Here is a 17,307-nt window from a genome sequence, read left to right as displayed (position 1 = left end):
CTAGGTAATTGGCGGATGAATACAAACAAGATGGGGCTGTTTGTTTTGGTGCAAGTTTTGAAAATATGTGTAGCAATAGAAAACCAAAAAACCTATAAAAACGATAATGGGGGCCCTTGTTGGGAACCGGGGTTTTTGGGTGGGGTGAGAACACAGTAAGGGGGGACCTATTGAGAAACTCGGGTTTTTGGGTGGTGGGAATACAAAGACGACGACAATGAACACTAGGAAAACTACGAAATGGCTGTGTGGATGACCTTTTACTCTACATTCGTTCTGCGTTCAGTCTGGCTAACTAAACTGTCCTCCTACTCTACATTCATAGTACGAACAATTGGGCTGTTAGCCTAAGTGGACGTTCGGTTCATGAGATGGGCGGCCTAGGTAACTAAACTGTCCCCCTATTCTACATTTGTAGCCCGAACATATGGGCTATTAGCCTAAGTAGACGTTTGGGCAAGAGATGTGTGGACTGGTAACTAATCTGTACTCCTACTGTACATTCGTAGCCCGAACATATGGGCTATTAGCCTAAGTGGATGTTCTGTTCATGAGATGCGCGTGAACGTTCGGGCATGAGATGTGCTACCTGGCAAACTAAACCAAATGAACCAACCTCACCAGACTTAGGTCGCGTGCCCTTACCTAGCCGGGGACCCCCCAGTATGATATGGTAACAGTGATTGCGACCTAACCAAAGGAACCAACCTAACCACACTTAGGTTGCGTGCCGTAACCTGGACCCCCCAGCAGTGGCGGCTCGTAGCTAAAATTAGTGGAGGTGCTGCTCCAGAAAACCTTTAGCCTTTATTGTGTGAAAGGAAACGAACAGACATAAAAAGAAAATATATTCAAAAACCTAATTGTTACACTTCAATAATATTTTAAAATCATCCCTGGCAAATTGAAAAACACTATCGAAAACAAGAGCGACGCAAGAACTCTCAGCCATTCACAACAACAGCTGAGACAAGACTGCGTCAGTGGCAGTCTACGCTCTCCTTTCCGCCGCGGGAAGCCCTCCCCCTTTCTCCCACATTTGTAATTTGCATGGTTCTAGTGCATTTGTATCACTGTGTGTAATGTTAAGTTCAGCACTGATGAAGTGATGAGTTTCTTCACATGCATGTCCATGTGTTTGTTTGTGTTATGAAGTTATGTGTGGCTGGCGTCTGATAGGGGGGGCTGCAGTCTCACAGTCCCTATTGACAAGCCGCCACTGCCCCCCAGTATGGTATGAAAACAGTGATTGCGACCTAACCAAACGAACCACCCCTAACCTTACTTAGGGCACGTGCCCTTACCTAGCCGGGGGTGAATCCCGTATGGTAAGTTCTGTAGGTAAGCATTGTATTGTTACCATTTTAGCGATCATTTTATTAACATGCTCCGTTACTTGTACGCTCGGACATGACTGGCACTGCTAACTTCTTGCGGATATGTAAACATAGTTGATATTTCCTAGAATACATGGATTAAAGTTATGTGCGAGTTCATAGTTCGAACACGTGGACTGCTAACAAACGTGAATGTTCGGATATGGTGAGCAGCCCTGACTTCCGCTTGCCAATAAAAACACTGACCTACTATACATATTACCTACTTGGTTCCAACCTTAACAAATGAACATATCGTACATATACATCAATTAACTTACCTTAATATTGTGAGGCATCAAATCCGTGCTCAGCCCAAAAGTCCCCCCAGAAATATAGTCAAGCTTAGAGTTGGAAATCAGAATCATCCGAGTCTTTGGGGAACACGATTCTTCTATTCTTTCTGGCTGGGATGGGTACATATGGCTTTACCTGGACAACTGGAATTTGTGGAACAGGCATGGGTGGAGATGACGATCCCGTTTGCACAGCGAAGTCCTGGGATTGTGTAATTTCCGCAACAATAGACCTCATTTTGGCGGGTGTTGAATCTACTTTAGTTAACCCTCTTACGCGGAAGCGGAAAAAATAATTTTTTCAAAAAATCACAGCACGCTTAGTTTTGAAGATTAAGAGTTCATTTTTGGCTCCTTTTTTTGTCATTGCCTGAAGTTTAGTATGCAACCATCAGAAATGAAAAATAATATCATTATCATATGTAAATAATGTGATATATGGTAGCAAAAAAAAATTCATACATAATTGTATTCAAATCATGCTGTGCAAAAAACGGTCAAAGCTAACGAGTTACTTTTTTTTCGTTGTATTGTACACTAAATTGCAATAATTTTGATATATAATACATTGTAAAACAATAAAAGCAACATCAGAAAAATATTATCACAAAATGATGTACAAATTGGTAACGCGCGGACGTAAAAAAATGTTATTTTCAAAAATTCACCGTAAATCTAAATACTGTTCTAGAGACTTCTAATGTGTTTCAAAATGAAGAAAAATGATTGAATATTACGATACTGTAAGAGTTTTAGATTAGAATTGCAGATTTCGACCATTTCGGATGAGTTAAAGTTGACCAAATGTCAAAATTTTTATCTATATTTTTTTTTTATATGCACATATTTCGGAGATGGGAAAAGCTACAACCTTCAACTATTTTTTATTGTATTCTAAATGAATTTGCGCACATTTTGATATATGAAACTCTATAAAACGGCTAATATGAAAAGGAGCAAATATTAGGATACTGCGATGTACGCATTTCGGAGACTTGCGGCCGCGAATTGGCGCGCTTAGGGAAGTTAAATATATTTTTCAAAAATTCACCATAAATCACAATATTGTTCTAGAGACTTCAAATTTGTTTCAAAATTAAGATAAATGACTCAATATTACTAGGCCTAAAGAGTTTTAGCTTACATTTGCGTTTTTCAACTATTTCGGTAGAGTCAAATTTGACCGAACGTGGGTTTTTTTTCTATTTATCGTGATTTATATGCAAATATTTCGAAAAAAGAGAAAAGCTACAACCTTCAATAATTTTTAGTTGTATTCTACATAAAATTGCGCACATTTTCATATATAAAACTTTATGTAACAGCTAATTTTAAATAGTGTAAACATTTCGACAATCGCACAAAAAAAATTCTGATTTTTTCGGAAGAGTTACCGCGCGGACGTAAGAAAATGTTTATTTTTTTTTTTTTTTTTTTTCATAAATTCACCCATAAATCGAAATATTGTGCTAGAGACTTCCAAGTCGTTGCAAAATGAAGGTAAATGATTGAATATTACTAGAATATAAGAGTTTTAGCTTACAATTGCGTTTTTCGACCATTTCGTTAGAGTCAAAGTTGACCGAAAGTTGAAATTTTTGCACTTAGCGTTATTTATATGAAAATATTTCAAAACTGATAAAAGCTACAACCATGGGTTGTTTTTAGTTGTATTGTTCATGAAAATTGCGCACATTTCATATATAATACTTCATGTAAAGGATAATTTAAAATGGTGCAAAAATTATGTCAAAGCGACGAAATAATTTTTGAATGTGTCACTGATACTTTTTAGTGTGATAAGAATGAAATTCGCGCTTGCGCGCCTGCGTAGCGATTGTAAACAAAACAACGCCTTGATCCGTGAACTCCCAGCATCCCCCAAGGCGCGTGATTCAAAAGTTTTTGGCTGGTAGGCCTATAAGTTTTTTTCCGCGAATTTTTAAAAAAACTTGTAAGTACAACGCTTTTTCCCTATTTTCATCGAACTCAATCATCAAGTCGCGTTGTTCTTACTTCCATCTGATAGAGCGTTCCGCGGCCTTTTCGCCGATGTATAATACATGCAATTTCATTATTTGTATGCCTAATTATATCTAAATGTATGTCTGTAAGAAAACACAAATTTACTGTCTCAGAGTCATTTCTGTTTGCGGTGCGAGACTGCACTACATATCCGTCCGCACCTGTCTATGTCAACCCAGTTTGTCTGTAAATAAATCATCAGTACCGAGCTACCTGTCTTAATCTCTGGTCCTCACAACTGGTGACCTCCCGGAGTTGGTGACACAGCAGTTTAGGCCCAGCCTTTAACGGACTAATTACGGCCGCTCACCTTCAGAGAACCTTTAACGGACTCAATACGGCACCACAGTTTAGGTCTCTGAAAACTCCACTGTGAGGACTACACCAACGCCATTAACGGACTAATCACGGCACTGCTTCCCAGCATGTTTTGGTGTTTATTTCGAGGACGGGTAGCTGGGTGCTGGTCAGCCAACACAAAATTCAGGCGGCGGTTCAGAAACATCAATCTGACTTCGCAGCCTCCTTTGCCTCACCCGGGGGATGCCAGATATCTTCTCGACCCGCCGAACCTGCGGGGCAGGGCTCCTTGGTTCTTCCCCCGGTGCCATTGTTGCACCTGCGAGTCCCCAGACGAAATCCTCTACCTGCCGACGCCGCTGCTATACCCAGGGATGTGCTTTACCCACCCGACGTCGCTGCCTGTGGGCCTCCCCTGCCTGCCGACGCTGCTGCTATACCCAGGGACGTGCTTTACCCACCTGACATCGCTGCCTGTGGGCCTCCCCTGCCTGCCGACGCCGTTGCTACACCGAGGGACCTGCTTTACCCACCCGACGTCGCTGCCGCACACGTGGGCCTGCTCGGCCCCCTGACGTCGCTACCTGTGGGCCTATTCAAACCCTTGATGCTGCCATTATTCCTGGGGCTCGCTCGGCCTTCTTGACGTCGATGCCACGCCTGTAGTCCTCCTCGGCCCACCGACACCGCTGCCACGCCTGTGGGCCTCCCCTGCCTGCCGACACCACTACCTGTGGATTTCCTCGACTTGCTGACGCCGCTGCTCACCTGTGGTTCCGCTCTGCCCGCGGGACGCTGCTGCCGCGCTGGGGACTTCCTCAGCCCAACCTATGCCGCTGCCGCACCTGGGGATCCCCACGGCCCATCCCACTCCACCACCACACACAATGCCGCTCTCTATCACACCGTCTTGGTCGCCCGGCATACAGTAGAACACCCCAGGCTACCGCCAGGGGAGGCATCCTGTCAATCTGCAAAACCGAAGGACTACACTTGAGGACGCCCCACAACAAGTGTCACAAGGACACGGGGTCGCCCCCTGCCTCCTAGATTGTCATCCAATAATTACTCCATAATCATTGTCTTGGGGCGGAGTATTTGTAAGGACAACGCTTTTTCCCTATTTTCATCGAACTCAATCATCAAGTTGCGTTGTTCTTACTTCCGTCTGATAGAGCGTTCCGCGGCCTTTTTGCCGATGTATAACACATGCAATTTCATTATTTGTACGCCTAATTATATCTAAATGTATGTCTGTAAGAAAACACAAATTTACTGTCTCAGAGTCATTTCTGTTTGCGGTGCGAGACTGCACTACATATCCGTCCGCACCTGTCTATGTCAACCCAGTTTGTCTGTAAATAAATCATCAGTACCCAGCTACCTGTCTTAATCTCTGGTCCTCACAAACTTTTTTGAGTCGACGTATGATACGTCCATTCGGCATACGGGAGACATTTTGACTCGACGTTTAATACGTCCATTCGGCGTAAGAGGGTTAATGGATATGCATGTTCAATTAATTCTAAAAAAGCTTTGAAAGGGCAATCAACTCTGGTAAGGTAAATATTTTTACACAATATATAGAAAAATAAGAGTGATACAAGTTTTTGCCTGTGCCACTTCTAGGTAAAACATTTCGTGGAGCGCCTGCACTTTCGTCGGGCAAGAGTACCGTCTGCTAGATAATTGGCGGACGAATACAAACAAGATGGCGGAAGTATATTTTGGCAGTAATGGAATACCAAAAAGTCTATAAAAACGGTAAGGGGGGCCGTGTTGGGAACTGGGGTTTTTGGGGGGGTGGAAATGAAAGCACTGTTTTTGTGGCCCTATTTTGGAAATTCGTGAATGAGTTTTGGTGTGGTAGAATGGCGCTGCGTGCCTTATCCACATTTTTAATGAATCTTGGCAAGCTGGTATGTTCTGGCAAGACAAAATGGCTTCGACAACAAAAACAAAATGAAAACACTGTTTTTGTGGCCCTATTTTGGAAATTCGTGAATTAGTTTTGGTGTGGTGGAATGGCGCTGCACGCCTTATCCACATTTTCAATGATTCTTGGCAAGCTCTTATGTTCTGGCAAGAAAAAATGGCATCGACAACAGAAAAAAAAAAAAAAACCACGTATCTTACTCGAAATCGGCATTGTCGGAGAATTACTCGGACTAGAAAGTGGAAGAATACAAGCAAGATGGTGGCTAGACGAAAACAGAAAACACTGTTTTCATGGCCCTATTTTGGAAATTCATGAATTAGTTTCGGTGTGGTGGAACGGCGCTGTGCGCCCTATACTCATTTTTAATGATTCTTGGCAAGCTCGTATGTTCTGGCAAGAAAAAGCGGCATTGACAAAAAAAAAAAAAAAAAAAAAAAACCACGTACCTTACTCGAAATCGGAATTGTTGGAGAATTACTCGAAATCGGAATTGTCGGAGAATTCTGGCCATGTTGGGAAGCCAGAAGAGACTGAAGTAGGTCGAAGGTCATGAGGTCGTCAGCTGTTTTGGGTGGAACTACTTATCTTGATGGAATGATTGGTGGCCCGGGCAGAAGGAGTTACGAGGCATGCCCGACGAATCTGCAGACTACACCCGATTTGGACGACTCGAATCTTCCTCTCTTTGGGGCTGGATGGACTGATTTTGGCGGGATCTGGCCGGATGAAATTGGGGGAACAAACACTGGAAGGTTTCGCCATGCTTCGCAAGGCTGATTGTGTCTTCTTTACACTTATCACATTCACCACTAAAGTCGCCAAGAAGGCCACTTTTCATTAAAAAGACAAGTAATGACTTCTTGTCATTACATAAAATACCTAAATCCAGCAACGTGACTGGATTAGCGGCGGCTAACTGAAGATGTGTGGGATAAGACAGCCATGTTGGGAAGCCAGGAGAAACTGAGGTCACAGGGTGCATTGGGTCGGGGCACAACGAGGTCGTCAGCTGTTTTGGGTGGAACTACTTACCTTGGCAGAGGGATTGGTGGCCCGGGCAGAAGGAGTTACAAGGCCTGCCCGACAAATCTGCAGACTACTCCATTTCGTTTCAAAACCTGCCAAGTAGATTCTATTGTGTTTGTGTGTATGTTTTTATAATGTGGATCTACAAAATGTAATCTGTGACTAATGTTATGGTGTGTTTTGAAATGTTGACTCAAATTTTCGTATGATTTCCAACAATCTGAAATTACAATCGAATCTAGGTGTATGTTTTCAATTAAAATAGGAAGAAGTGTTTCTGTAGTTCTGTCTGGAACAACCTGAAGAAATTTTTCCTTAGTTTGGTGGTCAATCCCGCCAAGAACCCAACAACCATTGACACGTCTTCCTTTGTTAAATTTTCTCTTACCAAACTTGGACTCGTCAATTTCTACCACGTGACCTGGCCCGCCAATTTTCCGGTTGTCCATCACCAAAATGTCTACACATATGTCCTGACAGAAATTGTACCAATCTACCATTGTGTTCAGTGACCCGATTTTCAAATTAAGCTGCATATATTTCTGGGAAGCATCTTGAATCCAGCCGTGAATTAACATTAAGATAGTGCAGAAGGAGAGATGTGAGCCTGAGAAGAATGAGCTACTGCGAATAGAGGTGTGCTTCCGGTATTGTCTTGTGTTGCACCTCCATTGAAAAGTATCACCTTGTTTCACAAGACCGACGGTGCCTTTGTTACACTGACTCCACAAGCCACTAAAATCACCGAGAAGGCCGGTCTTCATCAAATAAACGAGCATTGATCATTCATCATGGCAAAGAATCACAAGATTCAGTACAGTAATTGGAATGGCGGCGGCAAATTGCACGTGCGCGGGATACGACGTGGAAGAAGCGGACATGATGAATGTTTATGTGCTGACACACAGGAACAGACTGGGGTCGAAGCATGGTCGGTCAGGGTCGGGTCAGGGAACTACTTACCTTGGCGGAGGGATTAAGGGCCGGGCAGAAGGTGTTGCGCGGCCTGGCCAAGGGTATCATCACGGTAAAGGGGGTAGAAATGAATAAAAGGGGCCTAGCATAAAATCAACAAATAGTAGGATTCTTATAAAAACTGATAATTAATAACAGAGCTCCTACAGTTTAGCTGGCCAAGGGTATTGTCTGCTAGGTAATTGGGGGACGAATACAAACAATATGGTGGCTGTTTGTTTTGGTGAAAGTTTTGAAAGTCTGACAGGTCGAAGCATGTTCACGCAGGGTCGGGTCCATGAACTACATACTGTGGCGGAGTGATTATGGGCGGGGCAGAAAGGTGTTGTGCGGCCTGGGCAACTAAACTGTAAACTCCCCGTACTTTTGTCGTCAGTATGTGGTCGGCACCTTTTTACAAAAACTAATCCACTGACATTTATTCTATGCTATAAAAATCGGTGGGGTGTCTTCTAAAGATACGAAAACAGAAACGATGCTTTATCTGTTCAAAGCTTGGAGGTACAACTGAAACATAGCCCATTAGACCTGCCCTCATTTATGTACTCCATAGTGTGTATAATGAAAATCTTTTTGGGAACTGTGAATCAGCAAGCTAAATTACTAAAAGCAGCATTAAACCTTAAAATCTCGTATGAAAGTACCACAGTGCCTAGTAATGCAATGAGAATTAAGGTGTCGACAGCAGAAATGAATAATGTTCAAAATGTTAATATAAACTCTTGATCACATCTATCAGCGCGTTACTTGAACAACAAACTTTAAAGTGAGAGTAACCTCTATCTAATCAATACAAGCACCAGACCCCTCATAATTGTAAATAGCCTGTGGTAATATAGAAAACAGAACAGCCAAAGCTTTTAAAGGTGGACAGTAAGACATCGGCAAATGACCCCAGTAATGAAACAAGAGCTATGGCAAACACCAGATTGTCACTTTTTGAAAATATTACGTATCTTTATGCCAAGGGCACTCTAGAATATTAAATGTACACTGTATCTTGTATTTCATCGGGTGAATGCGAAAGGAATTTATAAAAAAATGCTACCTAACAAAAAGCTTCTAGTAGAAACTACATACTAACTATGGAAGAAGGTGCTTGGCAATGCAATGAATGCATTACAAGTTGTACAATGATTGCTTCTAGGGCCTACTGGAAGTAGACCACAGTAAAAACTGGTTTACAGACTCATTGAGTTGCTCCCCTCCACGGAAATCTTTAGTAAAAGGCGAAAGATTTATGCGTTTTGAAGGGAAGCCAGAGCTACCATTCCAATAATGTTGTACACCGAGTTCATGTTGGCTGCTGACTCAACGAAATTACCGTTCAGTATAAGACGGGCTTAAGTACCACGGCATTAATACTATCACATACAATAAAAAAAAGGTAGAGCATGAAAACATATGAACACTAACAGCAACATAGTGTTTACCAATTTTGGATTTTGTACATTCAACTTCCCTGTCAGATATATACTTAGCTTTAAATTCCATCGTTCCCAACAGAAATTCAAATTTTGCGGCACACGCTACAGGTAGGTCAGGTGATCTACCGCCCTGCCGCTGGGTGGCAGAACTAGGAACCATTCCCGTTTTCTAATCAGATTTTCTTTGTCGCCGGTTCCGACAACTTCTGTTGTTGGTTCCTCCTGATGGATTTTGTTTTTCGCTTGCTGTGGATCTTTTGGCCGTCTTTTGGTGACGTATTTGATCATTGGCTTGGCATACGCTTTATTATCTTTTTTGTTTTTTCTTTTTTGCGTCAGTCGCTAGTACTGTCGTTAGTTTATGTGATTGAATGTATATCGTTAGACTACCGAACGAGCGGTTCGGTAGATCCTCACACTGTAGATTTGATTTTTGTTTTTCATATAACTACAGCTCTTTTGTATCAGTCAATTATCGTTCTGTTTACATTTACCGATTGAAAGTCATTATTACGAAACTTTCATAATAATGACGGTATACGTTTGCTGTATGCAGTGAATTTGCTGTATTACAGTAAATTTGCTGTATTACAGTGGATGTATACTTTTTTGGTATACATGTACTTTAATAATGACTGTATACATTTACTGAATGGCAGTCATTATTACGAAACTTTCGTTTTGATGTAGTTCATTAGAGAACCTTCATTGCTGAAGTTTCATTAGAAAAGCTTGAGTAGGTCTCGTTCTAACGAGCCAGTTAGTGAGACTATAGTACCTATCCAGGACTCAGAACCTGAAGATTCGTCTAAATGGAATTAGCGAATTTGAAGGATGCCCTCATAAGATGGCGCTCAAAATGCGAGCTTTTGAAGGTAAGTGCAGTGAACCCAGTGCAGTGGAGGGAGCATCTGATCGGCTCTGCAACACTCCCAGGCCTAGACCTCTTCCAAACTCCCAGGTCCAGAGGAGGAGGAATGTCGAAAGCCTTACGGAGGCTGTGAAGGATTCCCACCGATCAGGCGTCCCTTCAGCAGGATCTGTGTCGTCCCAGACTGCCAGGGATCGCCGTTGCAAAGGCATCCTGAGAGAGTGCTTCTCTTCATCCGATTCCGCTTTGCACCAAGCGCGGCTGGAGCTCGGCCGAGCAGTCGCGGCCTATGAAGAGGAGTTGGAAAGCGCCCTCCTTGGATTCTAACCCTGAGTGCTTCCCAGAAGGTTCGCCTGTGGATAGGAAGAGAGCAAGAGAGCCCTGTTTTCGCCAGCTTTCGGCTGGGAGTCCCCTTCATCCTCCACCAGGCACGAGCTGCCAGCCAGGCGTGAGCCGCTTTCCAGCCGCGAAGCACCAGCCAGGCTCGAGGCTCCATCCAGGTGCGATCTGCTTGCCAGACGCAAAGCGCCAGCCAGGCGCGAGTCTCCAGTAAAGGCGAGAGTCGACAACACAGGCGTTTTCCTTCCTCGATGTTCGATCAGACACGAGACGCCAGCAGCACTGCTCCTTCCATCCACGAGGCTTCTTACAGGCACGAGGCGCCTCCCAGCCTTGTAGAAACTCCCAGAGGTGAGGCGCCAGACCGAAGATCATCGTCTTTCGACTGCTCTTCCTCGGACAGAAGCCCCTCTCCTCATGAGCGAGAACCTGCCTCTACAATCAGGCTCTCCTCTCCTTGCAGGCTCTTTTACGCCTACCAAGCGCTCTTATCAGCAGTTGCCTTACTTCCTGGTAGGCGCCCTTATTCGGAACCTGGCGTAAGCCCAGTCATTGAGGAAGGATCCTGCCTCTCCCTCGAGTTCTACAGGAATCTAGATGACCTCCACTGCTGATCGTCTGACGAATTCGGTAGGGTTTCGCCGAATGCTTTAGATTCTGAGGAATTTCTGGCATTCGCAGTGTTCGAGTTTCTTACAATCTCTTAACACTTAAGCGAAACCATGGTCCTCACTGAGCTAAAACGAGAATTCCCGATGTTTTTTACGATGTTTGGGAACCTTGCTAGTGCTCGTATTTTTGGAATATGTTCTGTCATGTAAGTGGGCTGGCCTCCATTGACAAGATCATAGAGGTTCTGTCATGTAAGTGGATAAGCCCCCATTGACAAGATCCAAAAAAGGCTTTGTCATGTAAGTGGGCTAGTCCCCATTGACAAAGATCCTAATAAGGTTCTGTCGCGTAAGCGGATAAGCCCCCATTGACAGATCCACAAGAACTCTCAGTCATAGGTCACTACCTCGCTGAGGCTCTTGAGGCAAAGCAGACTCATGGACAGTAGTCATGAAGTCTTCTGCCTAATAAGATAAGACTTGAACTGTCGCCTTCGGGTCTCGGTTCACATTGAAGTTTCTTTTTTCCCTTCGGGAAAAAACTTCTCCTTTATCTTGACTAGAGAATGAAGACGGTAGATCTCCAATCCTTACTCTCTCTCTTCGTAGGGAAAAGAATGTAGGATGGAAGTCGTTGTACAAAAACCTGCTAATATACTATGTATATTACCCTCACGACATGTTCTGTTAAGCAGTTGATTTGTCCGAGGTGCAAACGCATATATAGTTAGCTCTATCGATGCCGACTGAGACAACGAGTATCCTAATTGAACTGCAAACCTCTCAGGAGTTTTCAGTTTCGATTTTTGATACTGATGGTGTTGTCACGACAACACCAACTCAGCTTTTGTATTTACCAAAATCCATTTCTCTTAAATACAATTGCCCGAGCGTATTTTTCTGCTCGATGGTTCTAGCAGAACCCATTCCTTCGTAGAATGGAACAGTTGGCAACTCAGGATGAAGAGGCGGCGAGAGCTAACATTGTATGAGACTGTTGTCTTTGCCATAGCAGCTCAGTAGTCAGTACCAGCTGACCCTCAGCGATACGTGGTCTGTTACGTCTCTCTCTCCTGCAATGATGTACTGCCGAACCATATCTCTGCCCAATAATCACCGACTTAGGTCCCTGATTAACGGGGATTCTTGCATGCATGAATGACCATCTTCTGATATGTCGCTCGGTTTCATCACCTTCGACATTGCTAGTATTTTTTCACAGAGATATTTTTTGGACTCCTTCTTTTTCTGTTTACCGCCCTGTAACGGAAGTCTGTAATAGTCCACCACTGCTTCGCACTAAGTTATGAGGAATGTTTTCTTCAGACATCGGAGTTTGTCTGCAGAAAATTTCTCGTATTCCTAGGTGTGCAAGTTCTTTGTTGACCCCGAATTAACAGATGTATCGGAAGACATCGCCTGTTCCCCAGTCTGACAGTTCTGCTTTCTATATTCAGCCCATGAAAAGCAGTTCTGCAGGCAGTACTTCCCGTAGTTTTTCTTTACTGAAAAACGATCCGCTTTCATAGCTAACGACTTATCATCGGACAGCATTGATTTAGAAGTTAGCTTTTTCAGTCCTTGGTAAGCACGGGTTCAGAATCTTGAGAATCTTTCTCTCGATTCGACTGTGAACAAGTAAGTTGCTTCTCTGTCCTCCTTCGTCTTCTACGGCATATAGTGGTTTCTCCTTAACTGAGATTCAACTACTATGAGAAGGTCTTGCCTTCAGGAACCTCGGTCTCTTGAAGGCATTTGACTTTCTCCTGTGGGGCTCATGCCTTAAAAGAATCGTCACCTTCTCCGTACGACATCGGTGACAAACAGATTATAGTCTTTCGGTTTAACCCTTCAAATACGATGGTCAAGTGACTTGCTCGGATATGAAAATCTTCGTCTCTTCTTGAGCAACTTTCCTCGATACCGTACGCAGTCAGTCGGCAGCTGTCAGAGCACCCGAGTCAGTTACGCGATACGGTGTAGGCCTAGTGTTGTTCTCTGACACGTCAGTACGTATGAAGTGTCAGGCATCTGGAAGGGGGACCAGGTTAACTGATACTTCAACGTGATTCAACTGTATGCAATCTTTCTGGCTCTTAAGAGGTTTCAGTATGAAGTCAGAGACACGGTGGTCCAAGTCAATTCGGACAACACCACGGCTCTGACATCCTTCAGAAACAAGGAGGACACATTCCTTCTCCCTTTAGGAGGTAACAAGAACCCTTCTTTTGGACGGAGGAGAGAGGGATCGCGCTCCTTACCAAATATATTCAGAGAGAGAGAGGAATGTGAGGGCGGACCTGTTGAGCAAGAGGAACCAAGTCCTTCCTTTGGAGTGGACCCTCAATCTCGATGTGTGCCTAAGCCTATGGGCCCTATGAGGCAGGCCACATGTAGACCTGTGCGCCACGTATCAGAACAGGAGACTGGACAACTTTTGCTCCGCGTTTGATTACCCAAGAGCAATAGCATTCGCGCTCTCCTACTGGACTGGTCGGGCATCGAGGCATAGGTCTTTCCCCCACTCTAACTGGTGGGGGAATTGATGAAAAAGTTCCTGTCCTCTACAGGGACGACTCTAACCCTTATCGCTCCCTTTTGGCCCGCTCAAGAATGGTTCTCAGAGGTTCTGGAATGGATAATGGACTTCCCCAGATCCCTTCCACTAAGGAGAGATCGGCTCAGACTACCCCACTTCGAGAGCTTTCTCAAATCCTCCCGCTCTCTGCCTGACTGCCTTTTCAACTTCAAAAGACTCGTCAGAGCGATAGGATTTTCGCGAAAGGCTCAACATTACGGGTGTACCAATTGAAGTGGGAAGTCTTTCGATGATGGTGCAGGCCGAAGAGGCTGTCCTCTTCCAATACCTCTGTGACCGACATTGCTGATGTTCTTCTCTTTTTGAGAGAAGAATCTCACCTACCAGTATCCACAATAAAGGATATAGAAGCATGCTCTCCGCTGTCTTTAGAGACAGAGGTCTAAAGATAGCGGAGGACAAGGATCTTCATGATCTCATCCGGTCCTTAGAGACCTCCAAGAGAAGTCCTCACTTTCACCTAGTTGGAATCTGGACGTGGTTCTCAAATTCCTCACATCCAACAAGTTCAAGCCTCCCCATCAGGCTTCTTTTAGAGACCTGACGAGGGACGGTATTTTTCTCTTGGCCCTAGCAACTGCTAAGAGGACAAGTGAACTTCATGCCTTGCACTGGTGTGTCAGATTTAAAGGAGACTCGGCAATATGTTCTTTCCTGGCAAAGAACAAAAACCCCTCAAACCCTGGCCTAGAAGCTTTGAGGTTAAGGGACTCTCCCCCTTGGTAGGGATGGAGATTGAAAGGTCTCTTTGCCCAGTCAGGGCCCTTAAGTTCTATCTTCAAAGGAAGAAACAGATTAAGGGTAGCCTAGAGTGTCTCTGGTGTGTGGTGAGGGACCTAAGAAGACCCATGTCTTAAAATGCCCTGGCCTTCTTTGTGAGAAGTGTCATCTCTGAAACACATGGGGCGTGCGATGACGACTCCTTCAAGCAGCTTAGAGTAAAATCGCATGAGGTGCGAGCCATTGCGACTTCTTTAGCTTTTCATAGGATTTCGTCTATGAAGGACATTCTAGCTGCCACGTACTGGAGATGCAACTCTGTCTTTGCATCCCACTACCTGAAGGATGTAAGAGTGACTTACGAGAAATGCTTCTCGCTGGGTCCATATGTATCTGTGGATTTGGTGCTGGGACAGGGAGCTGATGCCGATCCTTAATTAATTTTTTAAATTTGGTGTGGTTTTTTTTAGGGTTGTTTGAAAGAATGTTCGGGGTAACTTCTTTAAATCTTATTACTAACCCGGGTGTAAGGATCAGGTGCTCGGGATCGGTGTTGTGCTCCTTGATTATGCCCTTAGGATAGGTGTTTTGTCATATAAGTGGATTAGCACCCATTGACAAAGATCCTCAGGATTCTGTCGAGTAAGCGGATAAGATCCCATTGACAGATCCACAAGAACTCTTAGCATAAGTTCACTACCTCGCTGAGGCTCTTGAGGTGAAGCAGACTCCTAGGCAGTAGCCATGAAGTCTTCCGCCTAACCAGGTAGGAACCAAGGTTTTTTATGTTTACCTACAACGTATGTTGTTTTCCTGTCTATTTCAGTAGTTAGCTGTCTCTTGCCCACCACCAAGGGTGCCAATCAGCTAAGTATATATCTGACAGGGAAGTTGAATGTACAAAACTTTATTGTATCATAACAATATCATTTTCATGCTACAGCAGAAAAAACTTGTTTGTTACATTATGAAGTTCTCCAGCTCATTACAGTTTTGGTCTTGGGTTGTCTGCAGCTTGGCTTATTTTCTGCTTGTAGCTGTATTCCTCACTCTTAACTCTGAGGAATTACAGGTCAAGGGATTATCCCAGACACATACTGGATAATGCCTCTGTATGGGTGCAAAATGCTACAATTTCAAATTCAGTGTGGAACCCATAAGCAACTGATCTCTATTCAGTTATTTTTATCTGGAAATGATAGAGAATTTGACACAATATCTGTTCAAACATGGCCCATTAGACCTGTCCTCATGAACTCCATGGTGTGTATCAAAATGAAAATCCTTTATGGAAATGAGAAGCTGCAAGCTAAATACTAAAAGCAGCATTAAACCATGACATGTACGTGGCTGGCACAATACATCAGTAAGCTTTACGTAGGAAAAATGATAAAGAGTAAGAATGGGAAGCATACATGCAGCCTCTGGAACACAGAAATAACTTTGGTTATGTAATGCTTTCCTCGCTCAAAGGATAATCATATGCACATATCATGCATGCAAATATGGGTGTTTGCTACCCTTTACTAAACCTCCCACGTGGGAGAGGGGGTATTTTCCCTATCTGTACTTACAAAATAAACAATAGAGAGGAGTTTCCATATGTGTGACTGATTGCGATTTTATCAATTATTATCACATTAAAGAGTTCGTTATCTATTATTGCTACTCTATAAGGCCAATGTAGGCTGAGATTACCTTTCGTTAAGGAAACAGATCTTTCAATAAGAAGACCAAATTAAACTATATAAAGTCTGGCCATTAATACCTAACATGAGCAAGAGAGTGAGAAATCCAATAATACCGGAATTCTGGCTGGGTATGAAGCCCACATAACTTCTAGCATGGGCCTAGCTAAAAATTTTCTATTTCAGGCACGAAGTTTCCCAAATAAAGAAAATTTTCTAAGGAAATAGAGGCACTATTTCCTTTTAAACACATAACTTCACTTGGCACTTTCTAGCTCGCCTAATATAAAGAAAAGGCATTATGGCTATCATGCAGTAGCTATCAAAAGCTTGTGTACTGGGTTAATAACTCTCTCTCCGCTTATAAATTATTTGGCATGTTCATGGCTTAGAATATTCTTATCTCTAACTCAAGCAGTCATGATTTTTGGTCGCACCTAACATAATATGTATACCTAAAACACATAACACTTTAATTACTGTGGAAACTGGATCATTCGCATACTTATAAGAGGGCATTTTTACGTTGCTCTTTCCAATTTGTTTCTAATCTAGCAATTGCAACCAGCTTTAGTAATGCTATTTGGCTGATAGTTGCTTGCAAGGGACTTGTAACAAGGGCACCAACTGCAAGATCTGGCTAGAGGTCACCACTGATATGATTCCTACTAGGGTATGTGCAACTGATTCTATAAAATTAGGCAACTCTGTCTATGAACTTGGATTTAGTAACAATCATATGGACATTATGACTGAGGGCCTTCTTCAAAATCGGTAATAGTTAGTTAAACAATATGATTTAACTTCAATAACTGTATTTACACACACTGACACATCAGAGGTATAATGATTATACAATGGGGATTAAGGGTCAAAGAGGTCTCGTTATTTGACTTAAGAATTAACACAAAAAATTAGATGTTGAACGTAGTGGATTGAGGGTACCTAGCAACACGATTCCAAAGCACTGAATTACCTTCACGTTATCACAGAATGACCACTGCCTATGGCATGAAAAATACACAAATATCAAATAATACACGGCTCGCACTTGGAAAAGACAAGAAATAATGTCAAAGTATAAGGACGCAACTGACTGTTGAATCTTCGAATGT

General features: G+C 43.3%; 1 non-coding gene across 1 annotated transcript; it reads right to left on the bottom strand.

Annotated features, from left to right (window-relative positions):
- Positions 1-9,083: 9,083 nt before the first annotated feature.
- Positions 9,084-9,204, bottom strand: LOC135195127 (U5 spliceosomal RNA). Its single transcript, XR_010310091.1, has one exon. It is a non-coding gene; the product is annotated as a U5 spliceosomal RNA (small nuclear RNA).
- Positions 9,205-17,307: the final 8,103 nt, after the last annotated feature.

The sequence above is a fragment of the Macrobrachium nipponense genome, chromosome 15 (assembly GCF_015104395.2).
Source record: "Macrobrachium nipponense isolate FS-2020 chromosome 15, ASM1510439v2, whole genome shotgun sequence".
NCBI lineage: Eukaryota > Metazoa > Arthropoda > Malacostraca > Decapoda > Palaemonidae > Macrobrachium > Macrobrachium nipponense.
This window is presented reverse-complemented; position numbering and strand designations above follow the sequence as displayed.